Here is a 10,876-nt window from a genome sequence, read left to right on the forward strand (position 1 = left end):
TTTACGGAATAACGGGAATGCAGATATTTGTACCAGAATTGATGAAGTATCTTGCCTAGGTCTGTCGAGGTGATATCAGGCGCGGATCCAAGGGGGGGGCGGACCCGGCGCACGCCCCCCCTAAAATAGGAGAGAGAAAAAAAGAAAAAGGAAAAAGAAGGAAAAGAAAGAGGGGAAGGAAGGAAAAGAAGGAAGAAAGAAAAAAAGAGGGAGAAAGGGAAAAATTAAGGAATTAGATATAGAGTGGGAATTAGACAGAAAGAAAGCTCCATATCCTTCCTTTACCGTTTGATGTTATCATTTAAAATCTAAATGTATTCGACTTTGTGGGTACATACATGCATGAACATACTTGTATCCAGGCGCAATGGAATAATTATTTATTTTTTTCGTGTAAGTTAAGGTTTTATCTCCATCGCTTAAAAGGTACAATGTAAAATCCCTTCAAGTATTTACTTTTCAAAACAAAAAAAAAAACAAAAAACCGATAAAATCCCAATATATTAGATAATTTTATTGTCATTAATATTCAATATTGACAGGTTATATCTCGATATCCTTAGAATAAAAGAAATGGGGGAGGGGTGGGTGGAGAGGAATTGTAGCTGGCCATGAGTCTTCGATGGTTGAATATATGTCATGCCCCTTCGTTTTCCAGGTTGTAAATGATATATTACACATTTTTGAATCAGCATTAATGTCTGTATTAAATCCTACTATCAATTCACAATGTGTGCTTACTTTCAAAACGCCAGTATACAAGATCTCACTACTGACGCCGAATGCTTCTAGAAGCCTTTTTTATTTGTCCTAGAAAAATGTTTGTAAAGAAAAAAGTGGAATGCGACAGAGAATGAGAGCGTTTCTTTAGGGTCTAGGTGCACCCCATGGCCAAGATGCCTTCCTTTTTTGTTTCAATAACTAAAACATATCTTAATGATAATGTTATAAGATAGGCAAACGATGTTAAAAAAATTAATGCACATGACAAAAGGCTCCCTAATTAGAAAACAGGATGATAGCAATGGTTCCTGGCACCGTTATGGCCATAGACAAGACCACTAGCCTTCTTTTCTTTCATTGTCCAATACACGAATTATGAAGATTGTGTAAGTTAGGGAAAATGAATTATCTAATCTGAGAGATAATGTATAAAAGTAAAAGCTTATATCGTTAAAAAAGTTCACATACACTTTCATTAGTCCTATTAAAAACCTTCGATAGGCGACCCCTAGCTGCAATATTGTAGCTCAAAAGACTTTTAGACTGAAAATGATCTCTTCTTTAGAGCTACATTGTTCCCTATTACTTCAAAACCTTCAAAAAAGTATGAAAAATTGTGCCCGAGTGATTTTCGGAGGCAGTGCTCCACTACGATACATAGGGACTAATTCGCTACCCGGCCTAAAGACATAGTAGGCCGGGTACGTATATTCGTTATAGGCGGCCCCCAGACCCCCATCCTTTTCTTTGCTTCGTGCCTCTATGAATAGATATTCAGATTTTAGGCAGTGCAATTCTGTAACTTTGTATTCAAAATATGACATTAAACATCAAAAATAATAAACGAACATTTTTACATGGCTTCAATTATTTTTTGGAAAAAGTATACATTTATTCGAGGGCTTCTAGGGGCCTAGGCGGCCCCCAGACCCCCCGCCCTTCTTCGCTTTATGTCCATATAAAATATTAAGATTTTGATATTGCAATTCTGTAAGTAAAAAATAAAATAAATCAAAACTTCAAATAAAAAATATGACACTTGACACGAAAAACCATAAATAAACATCCTTAAATGGCTTCAATTATTTTCTGGAAAATGTGTTCATGAAATTCTCAGAATGCAGGATTTTTTGCACCATTTATTCGAGAGCTTCTGGGGGCCTAGGCGGCCCCAGACCCCTCGCCTGATTTGCTTTGTTCCACGCCCCCTCTAACCTCAAAACCTAAATCCGCCCCTGGATATATATTACTTACTGCTCAGAAGCTAATTGATAATTTGACTAATCATTTTTTAAATATAAGTAGGCATAGTCTGGTTTATCAGTTTGGTACTGGTTGCATCACATTAATCTGGGATTCATGTAACTGAAAACTTTTTATTTTTTTTTACCTGAAAGAATCTTGTTATAAGGTCTATCAGAATTCTACTAATTATTATTTCAAATATTAATCGAAAATTTTATATATGCTGAACATGTCGATTTGTTTGGACAAAGGGAGTCTACTTGTTTTATTTTACAATGTACAATTATGTATTTATATTTGTTATTTTTTATTGTTAATAAACTGAAAATTTAACTACATTAGATCTATATGTAAAACCAGTCAGCCTATAGTTATAAAACTACATTTACAAAATCCAAATTTTTAAGAATTATGGGCCTTTTTCAGACAAATAGTATGACCAAAAACTCCAAGAAGACTCCGGGGATCCATAAACTCATTCATCATTGAATGACCCATTAGATATATCTGTTATTAGTGTCCATCTTGGTATTTTGTCAAACAGCAGTAGAGCTATTGTATAAATTATCACTGTGTTGAGTAATTTTCATAATATTAAAAAAGGTTGGCAATACCAAATTGACATATTTTTTTATGTACACAGAACATGGGACGAAGCAAAACTGAGATAAAGCAACCAAGAAATCTACCAAAAGGTACGGACTGATTTCTATCTTGATCGATGATCATGAAGACCTTTCTAGGGAATCATGTCAATTGTTTTAATTTGAAATACAGTAAAAACACTCTCTATTAACATGTACACCACCCAGGCGGTCTGAGTGAAAGTGGTCTCAATAGCGGGGTGGTCTTAATTCTGAGGTTGACAAGATTTTATCTCCGACGACCAAGAACAGTAACTCTGTGAAGTCACAGGTGCAAGCGGGTCGTAATCAATGGGGATATTAGTGTAAATTATTTATTGGTACTCTGAAAAACTGGTCATAATGCAGAAGAATAGCGGGGTGGTTGTAATACTGAAACGACCAATACAAATTAGAGACATAAGGGAGGAAAAATATCAAATTGAAAAAAAAAAATGTATGTATTACATAAAAATGATGGTTTTGAAAAGGCACCAAACCTGTTTGAAGAAAATGAAACGGGGGGACATATTTGTTTCGTCAAACTGACCATCTTCCTATATATTTCCTGTAACAAAACCCCGGATATCTCAAACGGCTCAGTTTGACGAGTGCAGTCTGACGTTTTTTTTTTCCCCGCTGCTAGTCATTTGGACTAGTAAACGCCTATATTTCACTAGTCTGACTATTTAATCACTGTAGTCCAAAATAGATGTCGACCCAAATTACATTAGGGAACGAAAATTTGGAATGGGGGTATTCAAGGAATACCAAGGAATGCGGGTTCGAGATAAAGGGGTGTTATATATATAATGTAGATTAAATTATCTAGCACTGTAAACTTTGAATAAGATAATATTATACTGGGCTCTTTGTAAAACTGTTTACATTGTAGTTTATTATTTAGTGTCTTAATCAGGACTATTTGGGTGTAGTTTTTTTTTTAGACGGATCCTTTATTTTTGTAAAGCTGAACAGAGGAGTCTGGTGGCCAGGATATGTTGAGGATGGAAAATGCTGTTTTTATGATGAAGAAGATTAGTATGTTTATATATGTGTGTGTGTTTATGTTTCTTAGAACCCTATATACTCCGCCCTGTAATTATGTATTAATCCTCTTTTGAAGGAAGGACTTGTTTGTCCATTTTACCAATCAGTAAAACTATTTAAACAATAAAACAATTTTTCTTCCTGTCTCCAGCTTACCCCTATTCTATGACATTATTAGCATAAGCACATATTAATGCCTTCTATAAGGCCTTGGGCTTTGTCATTGCGAGGTATTTTTAGGTCAGCTGACCCAAAGGGTCAGGATGACTTATAAAAGTCATCATGTTTAGTATGTCGTCGTCGTGCGCAGTCCTTAGTGCGTAAACTTTTCACATTTTGAACATCTTCTCCAGTTCTACCAGTGCGATTGGCTGAAACATGCATGAAATGATCCTGACATGGTCCCTGACAAAGTGTTTGTTATTTTTCTGGTTGATCTGAAATCAAAGATGGCCGCCACAACCGCCATCTTGAAAACACATTTTGAACTCCTGAAACTTGTATGAAATGATCCTGATAGGGCTGAACATTAACTTTTTTAAGGACTTGCCCTGTCAGGCAGGTGACCACAAAAACCTACCTGTCCAACTGGAAATTTGACTTGCCCAATGGAATTTAAAGTGCATAGTCGGGCAATGAAAACCAGTATGAATGCGTTCATTGGCTTTCCAAAAGTCCTTACATATCAAAATGACGATCAAATTGTGCCTACTTTGTCCAGTTTAGACCAGTGAAATTATGGAAAAGCCCCATATAAATTTACCACTGTGCTAAAATAAATTCTGAAAGCGAAGAGACTGTGTGGGAATGTCAACACGGATATAGGCAGCCGGGAGGACGTTTTAGGATTCCTTTACTATAAATTAATTTCCTCGCGCGCAGAGCGCGATTTTGACAGGTTATTTTATTTTTCTATTTCATAAGAAATTATACTGGATATATTAACACCATTTTAAACCGACTTAAGCCTTCCTTTGCCCGACTATTCACTTAAATGAAAAAAATGATAATAATACTGTAATATGTACATGAGTTTTAGGCAAATTGAATATATTTTCAAATCCTTGTATACTGTACCTCAACTTAGCAACTTTAAAGCAGGACCATGCGAAATACGTCGGTCCGTCGGACAATGTCAGGTTAATTTGCCGTCGGTCCGGAACCGTACTGTAAAGTTCCGGACCGACTGTCTGGTTTTAGAATCTACCCGTGTCATGGTCCCGAACACGCTTGAAAGTTTATCATAGCTGCCGCCATGTTACGATATTTCGACGGGGCTATAACCCGGCAAAGCTTTAAAGCGTAGGGCTTCAACACCGGAACGAGAAGCTAAAAAACAGGCTGGGTCTAACAAGAAGTACGAGGAAAAAACGACCTTCTCGTCGTGTTAGTAGTAAGTGGCAAGACGGAAGACCATGGCTTGACCTCGATTTCTCCACTAACTCGATGACATGCAAAATCTGCATCGAACATTATCGTATGCACAATACGAGTACATCAGCTAACCTGAGAGGTAATAACACTTTTGTAACAGGTTGTAAGAATGCTAAGATCTCTCGGCTGTTGTTGATCACGAAAATAGTTTCAGGTCACAAAAAAGCGGCGGAGCGCCAAAATAGTAATTGTTTTAAGAATAAAGGGTATGGATGAAATGACTGTTTGAAATTTTGTTGTATTTTGTTGACAACATTGCCAAACACTACAGCTGGATTAATCTTATACACAGGAAGCGATCTTATCACCTGGAAATAAAAATGTAATAGATATTGTAAGGCATGTAATGTATACTCAGAGACAGACTCAATGTCCGGTAAGAACCGTTAAATTTTGTCAGACCGTGAAATGTCCTGTGAAATTTTTCCCCGGTCTGGTAAACATTTCAGAGTTCACCAGACCGAATGTCCTGTGAAAAAAAAAATCATATTTCGCATGGTCTGTTAAAGTTTATAAAATATGTCCTGTAAAGACAAGCAATAAATTACTCCTCTTGGTCCACAGACAGGGCATCCAGTAGATCAAAATCTCAAGAGTCAGCTAGTGACCCTTGGCTGTAAAATCCTGAGGGTCAAATCAAATTCCTGAGGGTCAAAATACTAAAACTTAAGGGTCATTTATTTACTAATCGCGTTTTAAAGTCAGTTATAGTTAAATATTAAATTTTATAACAAATAACATTGATAATGGTTAAAAAAGTTAATATGACTTATTATGTTTCTATAGAATAAGTTAAAAAAAAATTATAATAAATATATAAAAATATTGATTAACTTCAGTATTCATGTAAATGTTTTAATTTTTTTTAATTATATTTGATTATCTAAATACTGGAAAATTTAAAGGACATTTTTGAGCTTCTGATCATAAATATATATTTAATCAACATCATTTTATAAAAAAAAAAGATGATTTTTTACGAGAGAGAAATAAAAATCTGTTTTATAAATCAAAGTTACAATTACCTGCTATTTTTTGTTTGAAATCAAAATGTTATTAATTCAGCTGTATTTCTAAAACGATCTTTTAAAAATGTGTTGCGTTTTCCACGTCAAACCACTTTTCATATTTACCGTGAAAAACAAAAGTAGAAACGGTAACAGGAACGATTTACGCTTCTCACACTCCAACACTGATAGTTTGTTGGTAATGTACATGTAGGGTTATTCAGGGTTAACAACAAAATGGCGACTGCAGCATGAACACAAAAAACTAGGCCTCTCTACGATTTCATCTCTTGTATACCTGCTTACAAGTTATATAACATTAATTTATTGCAATTGGAATCTAATATAGCTTTGAGATTAAAATGTGATTGCTGATAAGAATGTGCAGTTTTAGCGGAATGGAGGCGGGTAGATACTCAGTACAGGTGTCGACCTTGACTTAAAAAAATACCTGTGCTCCAGTTAGCAAATTACAGTCGGCTAGTTTTATCTAAATGACTGTGATATTCAACTCTACATCAGCTTTTTTTTAACAACAAGTATCAAATGGCACCAAATATCCACCTGCCCAGTCGGGCAAGTCAGAGACATAATTATTTACCTGCACGACAGAGAGTCTGACCTGCCCCTGGCAGTCGGCAATGGTCCCGACAAAGTGTTGTTTCATCTCTGGTTGATCCCAAATCAAAGATGGCCACCATGACACTATATCTAATTAATTTCAATGCGATTATTGCCAAGGTAGGCAGATGACCGTTAAGGCCCTTGGGCCTCTTGTAAAATTCACCCGAGAAGTCTAAGTAACATTTTCAAGATTAAACAAAAACGCACTTAATATAGAGTCTAATGGCTGTAAATGAAGTTGTTAAAACCTTTATTTAAATACATTGCACAAAATTGTTGTTTGAGGTATATAGAATTTATTGACTTAACCTAAAACACATGTTTATTTCATGGTAATCTCTCTGTTTTCAGTGTGACTCTCAACAATATAAACTGGGCATTACAATATTAGTGATGAGCAGATGAGGAAATCAACTAGGTAATTAATTTTGCTTGTCAAATCTGTTCATAAAATAAAAGACTTAGAGCTTGATTTAAAACATTGTTATATGTTTGTTGATTGCTTTTCACGTTTTGAATTTTATGTCAACTTTTCAAGTAATGTTGTGAAAATTTTATTTATACAGGGAAACTGAGAACAAGAGAAAAATCCAAATTTCTAGATGATTTAGAAATAACAAAATCAAAGGTTAGTTTATAAAAAGAACTTTACATACCATATTCATGTAGAGCAAGTTAGCAAGATGATGATGTTTACATACTATATTTAGTAACTTTGAAATTAAAAAAAAATATATAATCATACTAATTGCACGTCTCTATATATTGTGATCACAGTAACCTTGCATCCTGTTTTATTTCCATTGTCAGTGAAAGTATCTTGGGCATGGTAAAACTGTATGCTTTTGAATAAATTGAGTCAAATAATATATTTTAATTAACTACTTGTGTATTGGTGCTATTCAATAATACATTATGAGAAAACAAAAAACTGCTTAAGAAAGGTAATATATCAGAATTATCAGTGACGACTATCATCATTTTCGAGACTGATAACGACAACCTTCATGATCACCTACACTTCATTGGCTACAGCAGAAAACAAACACTGCTGTCAGATGGTGCAAATGTCTGCTATATATACTGTATAGGCCTAGATCAGCTTCATCAAAATAGTTAGGAGATATTACCATATATGTTTGTTCACACTTCATATAATGATATAACTAAGCAATAAATAGTAACTTACAATATATTAGAAAATTTAGTTACATGCTTACAACACTTAAGTTTGTTCATGTTAATATTAGTAACATGTAATTAACTGCAGGGGACATGTGTTGCTTACAATACTTAATCTAAGTTTGTTTTCTATAGAAAGCAGATAGACTAATACAAAGTAGTGGACAAGAGGCATAGCAGATGGTCACGATGGAAAGATGGCAAATGATGAGAGCAGGGGGACATTGGATGTTGGTGAGATTGCAGACGAGGAACGAAACAGAACATTGGATGATGGTGAGATAGCAGACGAGAGTAGGATCGCGACAGGACATTGGATGTTGGTGAGATTGCAGACGAGGAACGAAACAGGACATTGTATGTGGTGAGATAGCAGACGAGGATCGCGACAGGACATTGGATGTTAGGTGAGACCTTATGGCAGACGAGGATCGCGACAGAACATTGGATGTTGGTGAGATGGCAGACGAGGATCACGACAGGACATTGGATGTTGGTGAGATGGCAGACGAGGATCGCGACAGGACATTGATGTTGGTGAGATGGCAGACGAGGAACGAGAAACAGGACATTGGATGTTGGTGAGATGGCAGACGAGGAACGAAACAGGACATTGGATGTTGGTGAGATGGCAGACGAGGAACGAAACAGGACATTGGATGTTGGTGAGATAGCAGACGAGGATTGCGACAGGACATTGGATGTTGGTGAGATGGCAGACGAGGAACGAAACAGGACATTGGATGTTGGTGAGATGGCAGACGAGGAACGAAACAGGACATTGGATGTTGGTAGAGATAGCAGACGAGGATTGCGACAGGACATTGGATGTTGGTGAGATGGCATAGAGAGGATCGCGACAGGACATTGGATGTTGGTGAGATGGCAGACGAGGAACGAAACAGGACATTGGATGTTGGTGAGATGGCAGATGTATGAACAAGAGATGACAGAGTGGATGATCGAGAGAAGACGATGGATGATGTTTTAATTTCAGTTGATGCCGATAGCAGACAAGATCATGACAGGACATTGGATGTTGGTGAGATTGGCGACGGACGAGGAACGAAACAGGACATTGGATGTGTGAGATTGAGATGGCAGAACGAGGTCCGGAACAGGGCAGTGGATGTTGTGAGATGGGCAGTTGATGAACAAGACATGACAGAGTATGATCGAGAGAAGACATTGGATGTTGGTGAGATGGCAGACGAGGAACGAAACAGGACATTGAATGTTGGTGAGATGGTGGACAAGGAAACGAATACAGGGACATTGGATGGGGTGGTGAGATGGCAGATGATGAACAAGAGATGACAGAGTATGATCGAGAGAAGACGATGGATGATGGCGAGATAGCAGACAAGGATCATGACAGGACATTGGATGTTGGTGAGATGGCAGACGAGGAACGAAACAGGACATTGGATGTTGGTGAGATGGCAGACGAGCAAGGTCCGGAACAGGGCAGTGGATGTTGGTGAGATGGCAGTTGATGAACAAGACATGACAGAGTAATGATCGAGAGAAGACATTGGATGTTGGTGAGATGGCAGACGAGGAACGAAAACAGGACATTGAATGTTGGTGGGATGGTGGACAAGGAACGAAACAGGACAATTGGATGGTGGAGAGGCGGCAGACGAGGACCGGAACAGGGCAGTGGATGTTGGTGAGATGGCAGATGATGAACAAGAGATGACGGATGATGAACGAGAGATGGACGGATGATGAACAAGAGATGACAGATGAACAAGAGATGACGGATGATAAACAAAGAGAAGACGGTGGATCATGAAGTGATGATAGATGAACAAAAGTTGACAGATGATGAACAAGAAGGAAGTGTGGATGATGGAGAGTTGACAGATGCTGAACAGGGGAGGACAACAGATGATGGTGAGATGGCAGATGATGAGCAAGAGAGGATATTGGGTTGAAGCAGAGGTGGAGGATGAGGAAGAAAAGAAGATAACAGATAATGGAGAGATAGCCGGCAATGAGCAGGGAGAGGATAACAGGTGATGAAAAAGAATATCTCGTCAATCAGATATAATGAAAAGAGACACTCTAGACGAAATGTGCAATGTTCATAAAATATTCTGATATACAGATAATGAGTTTCCAAACTATACTGTCAATCATAAAAAAGAAATAATCCAGATTTTTTTTTTAAATTGGTAGTCTTCAGAAAAATCATAATCTATCAAGAATTGGTCCAACACTAATAGGAAGAAAAATAAAACTGAAACTGCTATTATTTGGAAAGCAATTATATGCTTGTGCCATCCCTTGTTTTGTACTGTAAAGTATAATGCATTTTTCACACAGCTATTAACGAACAGGTAAATTGTGAGGGAGTAAAAGATTCTTGCAGCGACGACGACAGTGACTGGCTCACAGATCTGGCCCTTATTAGGTAGGTAGAAATTGTATATGTCTCTATATCTGAAAGAGGGAAAAATTTACGTTTTTCGGTGTGCAAGATTTTATAATTCTGCCAAATTTAGTTGCTCTATGACTGCCATCACTTATTATGACGTCAGTATCAGAAATGTCACACTTATCACACGGGAGATGGCTGTTATAAATGGATGTTCCCGTCTTTGACGATAAAGACATGTTTACCCATTATATAACCAAAGATATTGGAGATATTCTTTGATGTTATGGATGAATTATAATCTATAGCTATCTGATCTGCTTGCCTGTTGGCCTGTTATGGGCAGAGGAATGCCAACTGGACACTAGCAAATTTCAACATGCAAGTTCGAGCATACGCTTTCATGAAATGTTGTCCAGATGCTGCAGTATTCAGGCACATGTTACTGCTGATAAGTATGTTGATTCTTATAAAAAAATTATTGTACTGTTTCTGTTCTGGGCCATTTGGGTATGGATGCGATATAGGATGTGCAATTAGTTTCTTGTGAAAGTTGCCCTTGTACATGCGTTTAATGTGTTTATTAAATGCCATAAATCCCTAAC

The sequence above is a fragment of the Argopecten irradians genome, unplaced genomic scaffold (genome assembly GCF_041381155.1).
Source record: "Argopecten irradians isolate NY unplaced genomic scaffold, Ai_NY scaffold_0219, whole genome shotgun sequence".
In the NCBI taxonomy this organism is placed as follows: Eukaryota; Metazoa; Mollusca; class Bivalvia; order Pectinida; family Pectinidae; genus Argopecten; species Argopecten irradians.